Source organism: Pinus tabuliformis, chromosome 5_2 (genome assembly GCF_031772625.1).
Source record: "Pinus tabuliformis cultivar Carrire ecotype Pingquan chromosome 5_2, CPIR1, whole genome shotgun sequence".
Taxonomy (NCBI): Eukaryota; Viridiplantae; Streptophyta; class Pinopsida; order Pinales; family Pinaceae; genus Pinus; species Pinus tabuliformis.
In genome coordinates this window covers 486,385,480-486,404,934 of record NC_142306.1, presented here as the reverse complement: position 1 = coordinate 486,404,934, position 19,455 = coordinate 486,385,480, and the positions used below count along the sequence as shown (strand labels likewise).

At 37.2% G+C, this 19,455-nt stretch overlaps 1 long non-coding RNA gene across 1 annotated transcript; it reads left to right on the top strand.

Moving 5' to 3' along the window:
* Positions 1 to 290: 290 nt before the first annotated feature.
* On the top strand, positions 291 to 1,116 carry LOC149159807 (uncharacterized). The gene is made up of 3 exons (XR_016261154.1): positions 291 to 511; positions 593 to 658; positions 785 to 1,116. It is a non-coding gene; the product is annotated as an uncharacterized LOC149159807 (long non-coding RNA).
* Positions 1,117 to 19,455: the final 18,339 nt, after the last annotated feature.

The window sequence follows — 19,455 nt, the reverse complement described above, 5'->3', positions numbered from 1 at the left end:
GTTAGAAGGGAGAAAAGAGACGGCGGGCGGAGCATATTGGAGTTGGGGTTGAACGTTGGATAATAGAGACAGACAGAATAGCATCATTGTTTGGCTTGGAAGGGAGACGAGAAGAAGGCAGAGCACGGAGTATTTTTGGGGTTGGGGTTAAATCTTGGAAAAGAGAAAAGAACAGAGCAAGATTGGGGTTCAACAGGCATGATATGCCTGGTAGATGATTTGTTGAGAGAGCAAAGCAGATTAGATAAATCTTTGTTTGGTTTGGTTGATGTTTGTTTTGGTTTTGTAGATTAGAGACCAGTGTGGCCATGCATTCCTTTGCTTTGTGTTTGTCCTGTTTTTAGTTATCTGTATTTCCCTTTTCTATTTTTTCTTTTCTGGTTTGGTTTGGTTTGGTTTGTTTCCTCTTCAATTTTTTTCCCTTCGGTTTTTGCGGCAAAGAGAGACGGTGTTTTGTGCATAAAACAGACAAAACCAGGATGGGCTATAGCGGGTTGTTCAATCAGAGAAGGTATGCTGCAGGGTGAAATTCCACTTTAATTTATTAGTAATTTGTTATTTATTTGCTTTATTTTATTAATGCGAAGTGCAGATGCAGTGAAGAAGGCGAAAGGCGGAGAGAGAGAAACATAACGTAGATGCAGCGGAATTTTAGTGGGTGAGTGGTTGAGTTCTTCCATCTTACAATTGGTACATATATGTTTTCTTAGTTGTTTGGGACAATTTCACAGTTTGTGTGGTTAATATGAAAACCATTATTAACCCTAGATTTATCAAACCGCAGCAGAATAAAAAATCTTGAAGTGCCTTTCCTTCACCTTCCTGGCTGGACTGGTGGGTCCTGAGTGAAAGGTAAACCCAGTTGGAAGGGAGGCAACTCATGTCAAGATCATGGAGAAGGTGGGGGAGAGCTATTCATTGCATGATAAATAGAACTTTACCCTTGTCTGATGTTTTAAGCTACTGTGTTTGGGTAAGCATGGTGCTAAAAGAAGCTTCTAATAAGCATTGTAAGGATGAAAGCTTACTTCCAGTCACAACTAGCTCTAAGAGAGTAGCTGATTGGTTTGTTGAGCTCTGGTTCGTAAGCTAAGCCACTTAGCATAGGAAGATAGGTTAGAGGTGATTGGTTTGTTTGGCGAGAATATGAAATACACATGCCTCTTGATTCATCTCTACATTTGTCTCTGCTGATTTTGTTTCACCCCGGTGTTACACATTCTCTTCCCTTCTGAGATATGCCCTATTTGATTTGGCTCGATCTATAGCTAATAGTATGTGCCAAAACCTACGTTGTTGCTCCATTGCAGGGAAGAACCATTAGTTTCATGATCAATATTTACATATATCAAAGGATCGCCACCAATTAGAGGCAGATCCGAAACCAGACCCGCAAGGCATAAGAAGAAAAACTTAGGAACCAACGTCAAAGCCATACTAGACAGTAGTTTACTAAGTGCACTTCGTGAGGGCTTCTGACAATAAAAACCCTGAATAATTTGTGTTAAAATGATGTGTAATATGGTGTTTATTTTTTCCATGCTGTATATATTCCCATCCTTCTTATGAACTATGTTGATAGCACCTTAGAGTTAAATACTTGCGGAGTTTTTCTGCGTGGCTGATTCAAGGAATGTTCGAAACCAGCTAGCTAGAGTGACATCCCTTTCAATTGTAGGAGGAAAACACACTCACATACACACTCACATGAAAGTTTAGTTTTAGGTTTCCATCGTTCCATCAATATTAGGTGTATTTATAAGCCATATGGTATCAAGGGCTTTGTATCGCCTTCAATTTGACTCTCTTCTGATGTAGATCCATATGATGGGAGTTGTTTTCTGAAAGCCTATAAAACCACAGAACAAATTGGATATTTCCATTTTTCAATTTATATAAAAAATGCATTTAAAATTTTTATTAGCAAATTAATATTAAAAAATAAAAATTATAAAAAATATATATTTTAAAATTTTTATTAGCAAATAAATATTAAGAAATGGAAATTATGGAATGTGAGTTATCTTTCTGATTTCAATATATATAAAAAACATTTTAACATTTGTTAAACTTGAAAAGTTGGTAACTTTTGTATTTTAAGAGCTGTGACAAATGACCAGGCAAGAGCCTCCACAAAGCCAAGGACAGGGCAAGAGCCTCCCCAAAGACAAAGGGGAAATATATTAGCAAATAAATATATAGAAATATATATCTTTTTCCAATTTTGTTTAGATAAATTTTATTATTATTTTTTCTTATAACTAGTAAAATAAAATGAATAACAAAGAATTTCATTTATGTTTTAAGAATAAAATAAAATGAAATTTGTCCTCTTTGGTTCATCTTGATTCACCTTGTCATCATATTTTGGATCAAAGGTTATGACTAATAATCCTTTAGAGTGGGTCGTGCGTGCGCGTTCTGATCTACCCGGCTAGGTCATCGCTCGCTGCCGAGACTGTTCGCCGCCATGGCTGCTCCTTGGGGTGGGGAGCCCTCTCCCACCCCTCCGCTTTCACCAGCAGAAGCTTTCCAATATCTGCTAACGCAGAAGGGGAAAAAACGAGCCCATCCAGAAGTTCCGAAATTTATTAAAAAGCTTGATGAAATTCCAGAAATCGCCTTGCCGGAAGAACAGCCGATCAAAATCGCCCTTGCATTGGCTGACAGAGGATTAGTGGGGCAATTTATGGGTCGATGGCCATCAACAAAATCGACCGATGAATGGGTTCAACGAAACTGGAGGCCGCTGCTGGCCAACAATGTGATCTGCTACGCGGTCGGAAGAGGTTTTTTCATATTTGAATTCACTACCAAGGAAGATCGAGATCTGGTGTTTAGAAACGGTCCATATTTCATGGGAAACCAAGGACTCTTCCTGAATAAATGGACCCCCGACTTCGATCCTTCAGTCGATGTTCCTAAGGAGGTCCCGGTTTGGGTTCGGCTACCCAACTTGCCAATACATTGCTGGAGCTATCAATCCCTGCAAAAGATAGGAAATGGACTGGGCAGATTCATCGATAAAGCTGATCACAAGGGCCAATACACCTGCGCCAGAATCTGTGTGGAAGTAGATTTAGACGCTGGGCTACCGGAAGCCATCAAACTCACTGTTGGAGATTGGCACCATTTCCAGAAGCTGGACTACGAGCAACTGCCATTTAAGTGCAGAATCTGCCATGAACACGGTCACTTCCAAAGAAACTGCCCCAAAGCACCATCAGGGGACAAAGTCGAAGAAGAAGGATGGAAGGAAATAAGAAAGGGGAAGGTAATCTCAAAACCAAACGAGCAGAAGGAAACAGAATGAAAGGGAAACCCTAAGACCAATGATAAGACCAATCAAGTCTCAAAGGAAGGCCCCTCCTCAGGGGAAAAGGGGGAAGCCTCAGAGAACCATGAAGAAACTGCAGATCAGCCGAAGAAAGGGAACGAAGCCGAAGAAAAAACAAATGGCCCCCAAACAGAGGCAGATCAAGGGGGAAACGCAGGCAACGACGAGCACATTAGTCTTGCAATTGACTCAGGGGAAGAATCAGAAGAGAGAGACTCTGAATCAGACAGCTCACAAATTTCCCCAATCAAATCGACAAGGGGCCGAAAATCCAAGAAGAAACACAGAGAGGAGAAAACTTATATAGAGGTTCTCCAAGGCTCCCAGAAAACGCTCAAAGGAATGATGAACACCATTTCCGGGCGCAAGCACAACAAGGCTTCAAAAGGAGCCACCCCCTCCCATCCCAGTAAATAATGAAATACGTCTCCTGGAATTGCAGAGGATTAGGTAGCAGACTGAAAGAAGATGCCTTGAAAGACATTGTGAGGTTGCATGTACCTGAAATCCTTCTCATCCAGGAGACAAAGCTGGAGGACACTCTCCTCCTTCAGTCTAGCAAATCATTCTGGCGCAAAGGCCCTGGTAGAGCTGTCAGTGCTAGAGGCGCCTCTGGTGGGATTGCCTCTTTCTGGGATAGCTCCAAATATGACCTGAATCATGAAGAAAGTTGCCAGCACTGGATTTTCACTCAGCTCATGCACAAAGAATCTGGTCAACAAGTAAGTATATTCAATCTTTATGCTCCGGTCTCTCCAATGGAGAAAAAAATGTGTTGGGACTCGCTCCAATCTTTTCTTATATTACACAATCCAGAAAACATAATTATTGCAGGGGATTTGAACGTTACTCTAGCAGCTGAAGAGAAAAAAGGTGGATCTCCTGTAAGAGATCCAGCTAGAGAATGGGTAGAAGATTTAATGGTAGACTGGGATCTTGAGAATATTAAACCCTCAGCTGGGAAATACACTTGGTCTAACAAAAGATTAGGTCCCAGCCATATAGCTGCTCGCCTGGACAGATTTCTCGTCCAAGCCTCCTTTCTTACAAATGGTCTAATGGCCTCATCCAAAATCCTTCCTAACTGTACCTCCGATCATAAACCCATTAGTCTCGAGCTCTCCAAGGATGGTTTTCTTGGCCCCATTCCCTTTAGATTTAGCCCGTTGTGGATTCAGCAAGAGGGTTTCCAAGAGGTGGTTTCTGAAGTTTGGAATAGAAAAATTATGGGATCCCCTTTCTTTGTGTGGGAAGAAAAGTTGCGGGCTCTCAAGAGAAGGCTCAAGGAGTGGGCTAAAACACTGAAAACGCCAGCTGCCAAGAGAAAAGAGTCTTTAGACAATCTTGCTGTCCTCCAATCATCAATGGAGGTGTCTGCTATCACCCAAAGTCTGCTCCAAAAAGAAGTCGAGCTGCAAAAAGCCCTCCATAAAGCTAGCAGGGAAGAAGAGGAGTATTGGAGACAAAAATCCAGAAATCTATGGTTACAGGCCGGCGACAAAAACACTAGTTTTTTCCACAAGCATGCCGAAGCCCGCAAGCAATTCAAAAATGTTTCTGAAATCCGCTCCCAAGATGAAGTGATTAAAGATTTCGATGGCATCAAGAGAGCAGCCTTCTCGTTCTTCAAAGATCTCTATTCAGAGCCGGAGGACCCTCCTATAGATCCTCAAGACTATCCGTATAATTTAATCCCCTCCTGTGTGCAAGACTCTGTCAATAAAATGTTGACTACTCCGATCAGCATGGATGAGCTCAAGAAAGCCTTGGATTGCATGGAACCGGATAAGGCGCCAGGGCCAGACGGGTTCACAGCTAGGTTCCTTCAAACATGCTGGTCAACTATCAATAAAGATCTCTTGAGAATGATTAGGAAGTCCCAAAATTGCGCAAAGATAGGAGGCAGTACCAATTCAGCTTTCCTTGCATTGATACCGAAAGAGAAAGGAGCTGCAGATTTCAGTAGATTTCGTCCCATTTCACTGTGCAATACTAGCTATAAGTTGATTACCAAAATAATATCCATTCGTCTCAAGAATATTCTGCCGGACATCATACCGGAGAATCAGGGAGGCTTCATCAAAGGGAGAAAGATACTGGATAATATTGTGCTGGTTCAAGAGGCAGTTCATTCAAGTGGCCAGAGAAAAGAGAAAGGAATGGTAATAAAACTCGATTTGGCAAACGCCTTTGACAGGGTAAGGCATGACTTCCTGTTTGCTGTTATGACGAAAATGGGTTTCTCACTAAACTTCATAAATTGGGTAAAAGCCTGCGTTGCCTCTCCCTGGATAGCACCGTTGGTAAATGGCCGCTCTACGGAATTTTTCAAAGCCTCCAGGGGATTAAGACAAGGCTGCCCGCTGTCCCCTCTTCTCTATGCTATTCAAGCCTCAGTGCTCAGTTTCCAGCTGGACTATTGTCAGCACATCCAAACTCTGCCAGGTCTCAGAATGGTGCACAGTGTCAAAGACATAAATCATGCCCAGTTTGCCGATGATACTCTGCTCCTTGGTGGAGCGAGCATTAATTCGGCCAGATCGTTTAAAAAGGAACTGGACATTTATAAGGAAGCCTCAGGCAGCAAGATAAACTACTCAAAAAGCACAATCTATGGCTGGAACTGCTCGGTCAAAGATCTGGCGGACATAGCAAGGCTCCTTGAGATGAAAGTCTGTCAAACCTGGGAGTCTTTCAAATACCTTGGGATCCCAATCTTCAAATCCACCCCTAAAGTTATTCACTGGATGCCCCTATTAGACAAGCTTAAGCTTAGAATTCAAGCCTGGGGAACCTCCTGGCTGAACACTGCTGGGAAAATAATACTTGTAAAAGCTGTCCTAATAAGCATGCCTCTATTTCAGCATTCCATTCTTCTTGCCCCCAAAACCTTTCTCAGTAAAATGGATGGTATGCTGAGAAGATTTCTTTGGGAAGGAGGGAAAAATAACGAAAGAAGACTTCATTTGGTCAATTGGGAAACCATTAAGAGGCCAATTCTGGAAGGAGGACTGCAAATGAGAGATTTGGAGGCACAAAATCTTGCTCTAGGATCTAAAATCCCGTGGAATATCGTGGCGAGGAAAATAAGCTGGAGCAAAAAAGTTCTGTGGAAGAAATATTTTCAAGGCCAGCGTTTAAGATGCTTGGACCAACCACCAAAAACCTCCAAAGGTTCACCAATTTTCAAGATGTGCACAGCTGCTCTGGAGCAATTCAGGTCCAATCTATACTGGATCCCAGGTAATGGCAAAAAAATCAGAATCTGGGAAGATCAGATTCTAGGAGATCAGCCACTGCAACATATAGAAGGCCTTGCAAATATTAAATCATGGCTACAATCCAACAATATGGAAACCCTTTGGAACATTTCCAATTGGACGGAGGATGCTGGTAGACGGTGGGACAGCTGGAATCTGGGAGAGGTCCCACATCGGCTACAAGCTGAAGCTTCCTTACTATTAGACAAGCTCCAAGGGAAATCTCCCATGTCAGCAACAGCCAAAGACAAAAGAGGATGGGGTTCCCATGCTGGAAGTTTCACGGTCGCTGAAGGTTACAAACATTTGATTGCAGTTCCTAATGTTCCTCCTGACCCAACGCAATGGAAACTCATTTGGGGCTTCCCCTCGCTTCCAAAAATAGACTTTTTTTGTTGGACGCTTGCTCACAACAGTATTCTCACAGGAGATAATCTGAGGAAAAGAGGAATGGAAGGGCCTTCCAGATGCCCATTATGTATGTCTGAGGAAGAAACAGCTGATCATCTATTGTTGCTGTGTCCTTTTGCCAAAGCAGTTTGGAAAGGGGTCCTGAGATCAAGAGCTGACAAGGTAGAGCTGGCGAGAAATATACCAAACCTGTTTCATGAGTGGGCCAAGTTATCAGCGTTCTGCCTCAATAAAAAGAACTTGCTTAAGACCGCATGGATGTGGATTCCTAAATATATCTGCTGGAAGGTATGGTTGGAAAGGAATAACAGGTTATTCAGAGGAGAAACTTGCACCACAAACAATGTAATATCCAAAATTAAAGCTATTCTGGGAGAGACTTTGGATGCTAGGCCGACCTTAAGGAACGAAGCGAATCTGGACAGTGAGGAGGAAATCTGGCTAAAAGATATTGTTTCAAAAAATCAAACTAGTCCAAATTCTCAGACCCCTTGCCACGCCAGGTGGGAAATTCGCCTGGAAGAACAGGAGTTTCTAAAGTGGCGCTCTGCACTTGATGAACATTGCCTATTCTTCGACGAGGCCTCTAAAGGCAACCCTGGAGCGGCGGGAGGGGGTGGAATTCTGTTAAATCCTGATGGCAGCACACTGTTTAGGTATCATTGGGGGCTGGGAGTCGAAACAAACAATAAAGCTGAGGCCCTGGCTTTGTGGCAGGGGTTGTCTCTAGCTCTGAAGAGGAACATTCAGTCTCTGGCGGTTTTTGGAGACTCCAGGCTTATTATTCAAGTGATGAACTCTCATTCAAACCCGATGCAGATTCATTTAGCACTCATCCTCAAGAAAATTAGAGCCATGCTGGCCAAGTTCCGGAAAATTTCCTTCTATCATATACTGAGACATCTGAATTCACAAGCCGATTTTGAAGCCAATCTTGGCTCAGCATGCAGCCAAAGATCCCTTTCAATCAATTCAGAAGAATACCTCTGCATCATCCCCTAATCTTCTCAGCAGCTTCTCTATCAGAAATCCGGTTCACCATGTTACAATGAGGAATTGTCCATAGGCTATGCTTCAGGCTATTCCTATCTAGCCCAGGATCCATGAATAGGCAATTAACTCAGTGAAGTTCAATGTCCCGGAATCTAAGCCCACTTCATAGCATGGTAAGCTCTATCCTCAGAAACATTCGCCAGAGGTTGACTCTCTGAAGATAAGCATACAAAACCAAGCGGGTCTTTCAAAGGAAGGGTTCATCAGGATCCAACAAACAGAAAGGTCTTCTGCATCGACTAGGATTCTGTGAGTGTGAAGGAAAGTTCGTATCAGCTCTTCCCATTAGCAGCAACGGTGTTTGAAGAAATATATTCTGGTTATGTCCTGATACGAGCAGAAGTGCTATGTTCTGGAGTCAACACAAGCAAAGGGAGAATCGTTCTGATTTAATCCATCACCGTAACTCCAATCAGAGGCGCAAAATACTAAGATCCCTCCTGCTTTCGATCCAGTGGGCGGCTGGCTCTGCTGACGGTGGAGAAATGGAAGGATCTATTCAACAGAACAGCAAAAAGGACAGAGCATTCTCAGACCGGGCAAATTGAAGTTCCAAAATAAAAATAAAAAATAAAAAGAAGGCGGACCAGACCAGTTCAAAGCTTCTGCAAGCAGGAACTCTGCGAATCATCTGTTCCAAAGGGCGCTCCAGGGTCGTCTACAAACCTGCTGAATCAAAGAGCAAAGTGTAATAAAAAAGACTGAGAGATAAGTAATTTGGGGGAACAAAGAATCGCTGTGGATTAAGTACGCGGCAGCTGTTTTGCCGTCCTTCAATAAAAATAACCGTTAAAGTCAAAAAAAAATAAAAAAAAAAATGAACATTTGTGTTTTAAAAATAAAATAAAATGAATAACCTGTAAATAATACTTTTGTGTTTTAAGAGTCGTGACAAGTACAAAGACGAAATAAAAAGATATTTGTGTTTTAAAAATAAAATAAAATGAATAACCTAAAATGAATGACCTGTAGATAACTTTTGTGTTTTAAGAGTCGTGACAAGTACAAAGACGAGATATAAAAAGATATTAACCAATAAATATTAGGATATATATAAATAAATTTTTCCTTCTTATTTTTTTATATGATGCAAAATAAAGAGAATAACAAAAAACAAATCTAAAATACATGATTTTTATACGATCATTGAGATCAAATTTAGGTTTATCGGACTTAAAGAAACAAATTATATAATCCTGTTATTTCAGGTATCAAAAAAATTGTATTATCATCACGATACGATCACAGATCACACAAAAAAAAATCTGTCTTGATAGCACACAAACCACTATTAGTCGGTATCTCAAACTACCCTTGTATTTTTTATTTATTTATTTTTAATGTGAATATATTATTTAAATTTATGATTATTTTTTATTTAATACAGAAATTTAATTTTAGTTTAACATAGATTTTATATTTAGATCTAATAAGAATTGTATTTATATGTGAACACGTTTATTGTCATACTTCATCAATAATAAATTCTAATTTAATATATATTTAATTTTTATTTTAAAAAAAATTAATTAATTTATATTTTATTTTTTTAGTTATTAACATTTAAAATGATAATGTTTTAATTTAATATCATAATTATAATATTAGCACAATTACATTAATAAATGTGATTGATATACATAAATAGAGGTATATCAATCATTATCAATATAGATTTAATATTAATAAATATATGTTGAACTGCCCATAAAACATGAGCCTATGTTGAAGTTTTTGTAGGAAGAAAAGCCAAAGACAACCTTAACACTGATATCCTTAATTGAGACACTAGAGCAAATTCTTGATGGGTTAAGGAAGCGTGTGGCAAGTAAAGGCGATATTTGGGATGTCATGCTTATGATTATGAGTATTTCTTTTTTTGTTTATGTATATATCACAAAAGATTGTGTGTGCATATTATATGTGGTAGCCAATGCTTAAACATTAGAGTTGCTTTGCTTTCTCTCTTAAAAATAACTAAAGAAACATATGTAAAGTTGTTCTTTTGTATTTTTAAGCTAAATAAATTGTTTTAAAGACTGATCATATATCAAAAAACTGATAATAAACTTGATATTTTATATATATATAGAAAGAAAAAAAATACTAAAAAAATATATTTATATAAATAAAACTTATATATTTATTATTTATATATTTAAATTGATTTAAATATTTTGAAAACCTATATTCGATTTCAACTAACTAAGATTCTCGTTGGATTCTAGTTATTAAGATAAACCACTTAGCATAGGAATATAGGTTAAAGGTCCAAGGTGTTTGACTAACAACTAAACAGGGCAACTCAAGGTATTTCGCGAGCTTGGCAACGTCTTTTTCTCTATATATATATATCGCTTCTTTTGTTTAACCCCAATACTACATAATCAAACCCCAATGCTACATAATCTTTTCCCTTCTTAGATATGCCATGTTTAATTTGGCTTGACCTATAACTAATAGTATGTGCCAAAATATATTGTTGCTGCTCCGTTGCGGGGAAGAAACCATTAGTTTTATGATCAATATTTACATATATCACAAAGTCACTACTAACATAGGCATCCGAAACCAGATCCGCAAGGCAGAAGAAGAACAACTTAAGAGCCAACATCATAACCAAATTAGAAAGTAGTTTAGTAACCAGATCCGCAAGGCATAAGAAGAACAACTTAAGAGCCAACATCATAACCATATTAGAAAGTAGTTTAGTAAGTGCACTTCGTGTTAAAATGGTGTGTATTTTTGCATATTGCATTTTTTTATTTCAATAAGTCTTTTTTTCATGACTGAATTCATTAAGAATGAGAAGTTACATGAATGTGATACAATTTGATATTTTTTTATTTTTTTATTTTTAAATGTTTTGTTGGATTGATGGGAGATGGGTAAGTGATATGTGTAAGTATTTAATGTAATGTAAGAAAGGTTGTATGTCAAATTATATATCAACAAATTTTAAATATTTTATTTTATTTTAATTTATTAATTTTTTTTAATCAGAAAAAAAATGTAAAGTAGATATAGTGGTGTAAAATAATAATTTATTTAAATTTAATTAATAAGCACATAAAAACATACAATATAAGTTCATAATACTTCCAATATAAATTTATAACAAGATTCTTAATCATGGATATTCATCCCCATTTTATTATGGATATTATTAATTTGTAAACAGAGTTTGTTACAATATCATGGTTTACCAATGAGAGATGCCCAAAAACTGCAACTCATTTCAAATCAAATTATTTTATAAATATTTATTTTAATCTTATTGAGCTAAGAATATGGTAGAGATGTTGTAATGTCATGTCCTATCCTCTCTCGTTGTGTAAACATTTTCACTATGTCAAAAAAAAAATTAATAATTAAAATAAAATAAAATATAGACAAAATTGTCAATTTATCCTTAGTGGTTTCTTGGTTTTATACGATTATATAAAAAATGAAAATAAAAACATAATTAATAATTAAAATAAAATAGAGGTAAAATAATCTTTTTACCATTTGTGGTTTCGTGGGTATAGGATTTGACAACTCATGGATTTGCCCATGGAATAATAAAAAAATAATGTTAAAATAAAAATAACTTCATGGTATTGACCCATGGTATTCATGATGAATATAGCCTATTTTGACTCTCTTATCTTCTAAGCATTTCGACTGAATCAAATTACACAAAATAAAAATAAAAATAGGATTAATAATTAATAATTAAAATAAAATAAAATAGAGGTAAAATAGTCAATTTACCATTCATGGTTTTTTGGGTGTAGGTTTTGACAACCCATGGTTTTGTGAATAAAAAAATGTTAAAATAAAAATAATTTTATGGTATTCACTAACCCATGGTATAAGAACACATGGTATTCATGTGGAATATAGCCTATTTAAAGGGAGAAATTAAACCAGCCTGGATCTACCAAGAGCCTAGAGGGATCAAATCTCTTAAGATGCAAACCTCTTTTAAAGTTAAAAGAGATTTGATCCCTCTATACACTTAGTAGATCTACACTAGTATTTATTTACAATATATGTATATTAACCCATCCTTCTAATGAACTATATTAATAACAGAGTTTTTTTTAGTATGACTGATACAAAGAATGTTCCAAACCACCTAGCTACACTGACTTCCCCAACAACAAAAACACTTTCACAAGAAAGTTTAGTTTAGGTTTCCACCATTCTATCAATATTAGGTGTATTTAATCTCCAAGCCATATGGTATCAAGGGCTTTGTATTGCCTTCAATTCCACCCTCTTCGTAGGTACCCTGAAAGCACATGGGCTAATCTACAAAGCACATGGGCTAATCTGCAATATGGGCTAGTGAAACGTTGTTTAGCTATGTTGTTGTCACAAGGTAATCTCCTGTCAAAATCAGCAAGTACTATGGATTATCAAATGATTTTGACTCATAAAATCACAAGTTTCTATATTAAAGTAAACTGGATACAAACTAAAACCAGTTAGGTTTTAGTCAAATAGTGAAATGTTGTCTTATCAACCAAATGCTGTCTTATCAATCAAGACGAAAATGCCATCTTATCACTCAAGTCTATTATGGTCTTTCAAAGACTCTTGGTACTGTGATTTCTGTCTGGTTCACTAGATAGAAATCACCTTATCTATTCCTGAAATCCAATTTACAATTGCAATTTAATACACGTTTGAGCTGGGGCTAAGACACTTCCCTATTTTATTGCTCCTATATTTAGCTTTAGGAGCAAGCTTAGAGGTCTAGTCATTCACTCCGCTCCAATTCTTCAATCTTTTCGTGTTTGGTTTCCCCTTAATCCGCTCCAATTCTTCAATCTTTTCGTGTTTGGTCTCCCCTTAATTCTCTAGCTGGTTGACTATTTTCTTTCCTATTCAAGTGGACACTGTATGTATGTGTTTGTAAACATTATAAATTAGCAATGGTATTGAAAGGTGCAAAGGAATGCTGAAGAAGGAGAAGGGATTTAAAAATTATCATAGATTTATGGTCATGATCGACAAAGTATTGAGAGGAATCAAATCTCTCCAAATGTGATTTTTTTTTCAAATTTGGATGAGAATTTTTCTTGAAGTTTTACACTCAGAAAAAGGTTTACATCTTAAGAGGTTTAATCCCTCTCTACACTTAGAAAATCCAGACTTAAAATGGATTTTTCCTTATTTATATTTAAAAAATTAAAGATAGATCTTAGAATCCTTCAGTTGGAATCATGGAAAAGGAAGATCCGACAATGACAAAAACATTTTGATAATCTTCAGATCCTTCATTATTATTGGGAGCATTATGTTCTACAGGAAGATCCGACAAAGACAAAAACAGTTTGATGATCTTCAGATCCTTCATTATTATAGGGAGCATTATGTTCTAGTAGATCAAGCCTCAAAGGAAACTTTACTTGTGGATGTTGGCATGTCGCTGCCCATAATTTCACAATGGTGGTTTATTGTAAATCTTTTCTTTTAATTTATTTAATCTTTCTTTTCCAATGAAAAAGTTATTTTTTCTTCTTTATATATGTCTAAAGCATATTTTGGATGTTAAGATAAAATGTTTGTTAACAAATCAAGTGAGTTGTGCAAGATAATGTACTTTTTATTTTATTTTTATTCTAGAAATATCAAAAATATGTTCTCTTTTGAAAAAAGGTGGTAGATGTTTTGTTAGGGTACTTTGTGATTAAAGGATCATTGATTCAAAATTTTGTAGGCATAAATTCAACCATGAAAACTACTTAATGTAACCGAGGACCTCCCCGGATGCGGGTGTTACTGCGGTCATAAATGGCTCTGACGCCAACTGTTACTACCGCGTACTGCATGCAGCAGAGCAGCGGGGCTCCCCAGACCTTCACCTCAGGTAAAATGGATGATCAGCAGTTCGACGGCAACGGTGGTGTCTGCGCATTTATGGTTTACTTGGTTCGAAGCATGGCGAGGATGGTTATATTCATTACCACCCAGCTCTTCCCTTTCACGGTGTGTTTCAATTACTCTGGTTCTGAGTTCTGGTTCGCGAATTCTCCTGGAAGCAAGAGAGTCCTCCTTCTCAGAGGCGCGCCTTGCAGGTTTCAAGCACGTCTCAGGGGTAAGCAGCTCACTCATCCTTCTCTGGCTCACGCATTTTGCTTTTCAATTGCGCTCTCTGCTGTTTCTGTGGTTTCCGTCGCCCTTCTCTTGCTATTCATCATGGTTCGACAAGGGGGCAGGAAGAGACCCAGAGGTAATCTCGGTGATGGCTCTCGGCTTTCTCCCAGTAGCTCTGATAACCCTGATCACTCCCCTGCTAATCTCCCTCCACCTCAGGTGAATGTGCAGCCCTCTAGCTCTGTTCGTCGGCCTCTCCCAAACAATGCCTTTCAGACCACCCATTTTAAATTCCAGAGTAACCTCAATCGACCTCTGATCTCTGCCCACATCACCTTAATTATCTCTGAGGAAGAAAATCAAATCCATCCTTTGGCATGCATCGCTCCGGAACCCTCTCAGAGCAGCGAGCAGCATCTGACCTTGGACAGCCCGGAGAAAGCTTTGGTGGAACAGACAGGCCATATTGATAGCCCGAGAATTACTCTGCCCCATGTCGATATTCTCCCTGCTGAGGGGGATGAAGCTCTGAATGATTCCAACCGCCCAATTTTAATCCCTGAGGACGATAAGGTCGGCGATGAAGTTCTGGGGGTGGCTAGTGACCGTCCAGCAGATGAGAAGACCTCTGGCGGGGGTAAGGAAGACTAAGGCCACGCGGCACTGTTCGGTTTCTTTTTTCTTTTTGTCTGTCAAGCAGACGACTGTTTTCAGGTTTCCTTGATAAAACACATGGCTTATCTCCGTCAGCTTGAAGTTTTTGCTCAGTTCCAGGGCAGAAGCAATGTTTTACAGGCAGACTTGCAATGGCTTCTCGCTTCTATGCTCTCGTGCACAATCTCTCTCATCTTCTGGTCCTTATCTGAAATGTTTTTCTGTTATGAAGTTTTTTGTAGCACCTATGCTCAGAATCCTTACATTCTGAGGCGAACTTGCTGTGTACAGAGGCCTCATGACTCTTCTGAGGTCTCGCTTACATGTAAAAATATTTTTATTTTAAGTTAATAGATATTAGTCTTTGCCGAGAAAAAAAAAAATGTAACCGAGGACCTACAGTATGGAAATTATTTTAGCCACTTATATATGTATCCGTCATGATTTAATCTCTTTAATTATAAATAAACTAATCTAAAAAAACAATTATATTTTCAATCTTATTAATCAAATTTAATTACTTATAAATATTAATAACAAATTATATTGTTATTTTAATCTTATACTTGTGAGTTTGATAATGTTGTTTTTTCTCTATACTATAGATAAATAATAATATATGCTTGTCGATGAAAAGCATGTCACTTTTTTTAAAGATCTAAGGGTTAAAATGTCAAATGTCTAGAATAATGTAGGATATGCATAACTTTGTATTTATATAAAAATTAAATAAAATGTAGAATATGCCTACTTTTTAATATACATAAAAAAAAAAAAAAAAAAGCATTTAAAATAATAAATAAAAGCATCCTAAAGTTTAGGTAATGGAGTGGGTGAAGTTTAGGTAATGGAGCCGGTGGTCTATCAGTGTGAGTGGGTGGCACTAACATGAAAGGAAAATACATGCTTTACAGGATTAGGTCCTAACAAGGTATTCAAGTGGCTTTACAGAGCTAATCTCATTCTAAAATATAGTGCGAACTTATTATCCCACTACCCTCGAGGGGATTTACAGAATTGTAGTAGTACTCCATTAGTATATCCTCAATGCACTAGGAATATTTGCTAACTCTGGTATTGGAAGTCCTTTGGTATGGATGGTTCGACTTGACTTGTTGTTCATGACACGATAGCCAATTGATAGCCAATCGACACACAAGGTAGACACAACTTCACCTAGTTTGCAATTCCCTCCGTGGAAAATACATATAGTTAGGAATATTAGTGCTTAGTTTCTTTGTAACGCAATAAACATTCGTCACTTGTTTCTCTTCCGCGTTGCGTTCTTCATGCAATCACTCATCACCTACGTCTCTTCTGTGTTGCATTTTTCATGCGAGGATATCGATAGCGACATGTGCCTGTCTGTTTCTCACTTTGAATTTTTACACGTCCCTGCATAGCGAAGAACATAACTTTGACTACAAAGCCTGTGTTATTTTCATATCGTCTCTGAATCAGTGTGACATTGAGATCCATGCTTAGAATATCTAGGCCAAGTATGGGGTCTACACATTCCTTCTTGTGTAGTCTGTACTCATCTGACAAAAGGTTGAAAGAAATAATGGACTGTGGAGAATCAAATTGGCGTCACTGCAACAAGGAAGCAAAATGGAAAGTTGAAGGTTTGCGTTAGATTCTTAGGGAATTGTAGAATTGTTACCGAAGCACATAAATTCGAGGGACATTTTATATCCTTGTAACTTAACAAAAAATGTAGTGAGCATCTCATGTTAAAAAATAATGGTAGAAAGAAAACTTACTAAACAAGTCAAACCCAGGAAAGTCGCATAAAAAGCACTGTAATGTTCAAAACTTGCTCGTTCTTCTTTATGGTCCCACTGGTTATTCTTATTCTCCTGGTGCTGAATTTTAGTTTTTGCATTATAATGTATTGTATTTTAACCGTTCCCAGTTGATCTGCAGGGTATTCAATACTAAAGACTGCAGTCTCATTTTATGCGTCGAGTGGGTTTCATCCGCATTGGGGAGATCGAGGGGCATCTGAGAGCACGAGAGGGAGGTGTGTTTGGCTTGATGGAGAACATTGTCTTTGCCAAAATTGCTCTATTCAAGAGTGCTTTGAGGGGCATTTGAGAGCGTGAGAGGGAGGTGTGTTTGGCTTGATGGAGAACAATGTCTCTACTAGAACTGCTATATTCCAGAGTACTTTGAGGGGCATCTAAGAGCCTCATCAAGTCTCTAGCCACTTCAGGGTCCGAAGTAATAATAGCGGGAGTAGACCCCAAGCTAAACACCATGAGCTTCTTGGCACAATGAAGATGAGACAGAGATTCAAGTTTGCGATGAGCAAGACCAAGACGGGGAATTGTACTGAGCAAGACGAAGATGGTGAACCGCAGTGAGAAAGACCAAGACGAAGGTTCACGTGTCAAATTTGGATAAGCTTGAGGAGGACAAAAACTATGCTCATTGATTCACTGCAATGAACAGTGAAATATGATCAGAATTCGAACTTTTATATATCTTTTAAAAAATATAGTAGAATCTAAATTCGAACTGTAGATGATATATTTTATATTTTCAAAAGGGTAACAACATCACTCATATTGTCATGATCACAAAAATCCCCCTCATCACAAAGAAGGTCAATGCGAGAAGGTTCCTTTAAGACGTGAAAAGGAGACAAACCATTGTTAAACGATTAAACTAATAACAAGGGACTACAAAGGACTTTTCATTTTCGTGTTGTGATAATTATTAAGTTTAATTTTAATGATGATAAGTAAATTAATGTAATTTTTTTTTAATTATTAAAAAATATTTTAAATATGATTTTTCAAAACTATTTTTAAATTTCAAAAATATATGTATTTACTTATCTATGTTTAAAAAGTGATCTCATATTTAATTTTATTATAAAATTTATAAAAAATAGTATTTATTTAATAATGTTGATTTTTTTAATATTTTAAATTATTTATAATATTTCAATTTTATTTTACAACTTTCTTCTTAAATGTAATACTATTTTCCAAATAAATGTAACAATTTCGCTATCCCATCCCAATGCAATCTTGATAGAATAATGCATGAAAATCACTAGTGGGACATGACAATGACACATGGATACATAGTACAAAGTTGAGTGCTCGCTCTATGTCCGAGATTGTCCATATCCTTAAATTTCTGGGCATGACAACCCATTTCATGTTTTTTTTCATGCTTGTGTGCCAAGTATTTCCTTAGAGTGTTCTCGTGTCTCTGCAAATTTTATTTCTGCACTTTGTTCGTTTGCCCCATCCCCTTCTTTTATTTGTTTCAGTGCATTACTTTTGATTAGGAGGTATTCTATAAGCGAAACAGCAGCATAATTAGCCCTAGCCTTGCTAGTATGATGAGTTTTCCTTATCTGAAAATGTTGTTAAGGAAAGACAAACTGGAATTGTGAGCTTTAGGAATCCTTCAAGTCTATTAAATTTGTCTCCTATATTTAGCATAAGAGAATCCACTCGTAATGATCGCAAGGCGGAATTTGTATCTTCATCCTTGACAATGTTTGCTAGTTTGGTTGAATTGGGTGCATCTTCTCATATCAACAGAATACCCATTTTCTGGAATTATGAGTTTTAGGAATTCTTCAAATTTGTTAAAATTGCCTATGATATTTAACATAGGAGAATCCATTGGTAATGATCGCAAGGTGGAATTTGTATCTTCATCCTTGATAATTTTTGTTAGTTTGGATGCATTGGGTACATCTTCTCATATCAATAGAATATTCATTTTTTTTTATTGGAAGAGGTAACGATATTGGATTTGTTTTTGATGCTTTTGTTTCGTGGTTCTTGTTTGGGTTGTATGTTGTTTCCATTTTGTTACTATATGATGGGTTGCCAAAATTTGATTTGTATTGTCTTTGATTTTCCCTTTGTAGGCTATACTTTGTATCTTATGAAGCTTCGTTGAATTCATTCAAGTAAAATCTAATAGATCTTTAAGACTAAATTGATTGTTGTTTTAGCCAATTTTAATGTTGAGACAAGACATTATTTATGCATATGTATGGCACTACAATTGAATCAAGTCGTTGTTAGCAATTCAATGTTAGGGTAGAGGGATATGGTTCCTGAGCCTGTGCAAAAGGATCTCATTTTGAGTCGACTTTGAAAATCCTTTGAACCCGCTCGATACTAATCATTCCTTCCCTCCATGAGAATGGTGGTTGCCTAATAACCGCATTGTGTTGGGTGTTTGATTTCATTGCCATGTTTCAAATGTAAATTTGGGGGGTTTCTTGTTATTGGGAAGTTTGAAATATAGGATTGGTTGTGATTTTGCAATTGGATATGCACTGTTAATGTATGGTGATCATTTAAGTATATTTTTGTGTTCATAAGGGACAAAGAATTTATTGGACCTAACATAACGAGTTTTGCGATATAATGCATTTTTGGAATGATGTTGTTGTTGGTATATTTTTTTCTTCTAGGCTTCTCTCACATTGTTCAAAAAAATATCGTTTGTACTTGTTGGACATTACACAACGGGCATCTGAATAAATTTTGTGCTCTTAAGAGAAAAACAATTTATTGGTCGCTAATGTAGTGAGTTCTACAATATACTGCATATAGGTTTCACGTTTTTCTTCTAGTATTTTCTCACTTTGTTCCAGAAAAATATCATTTG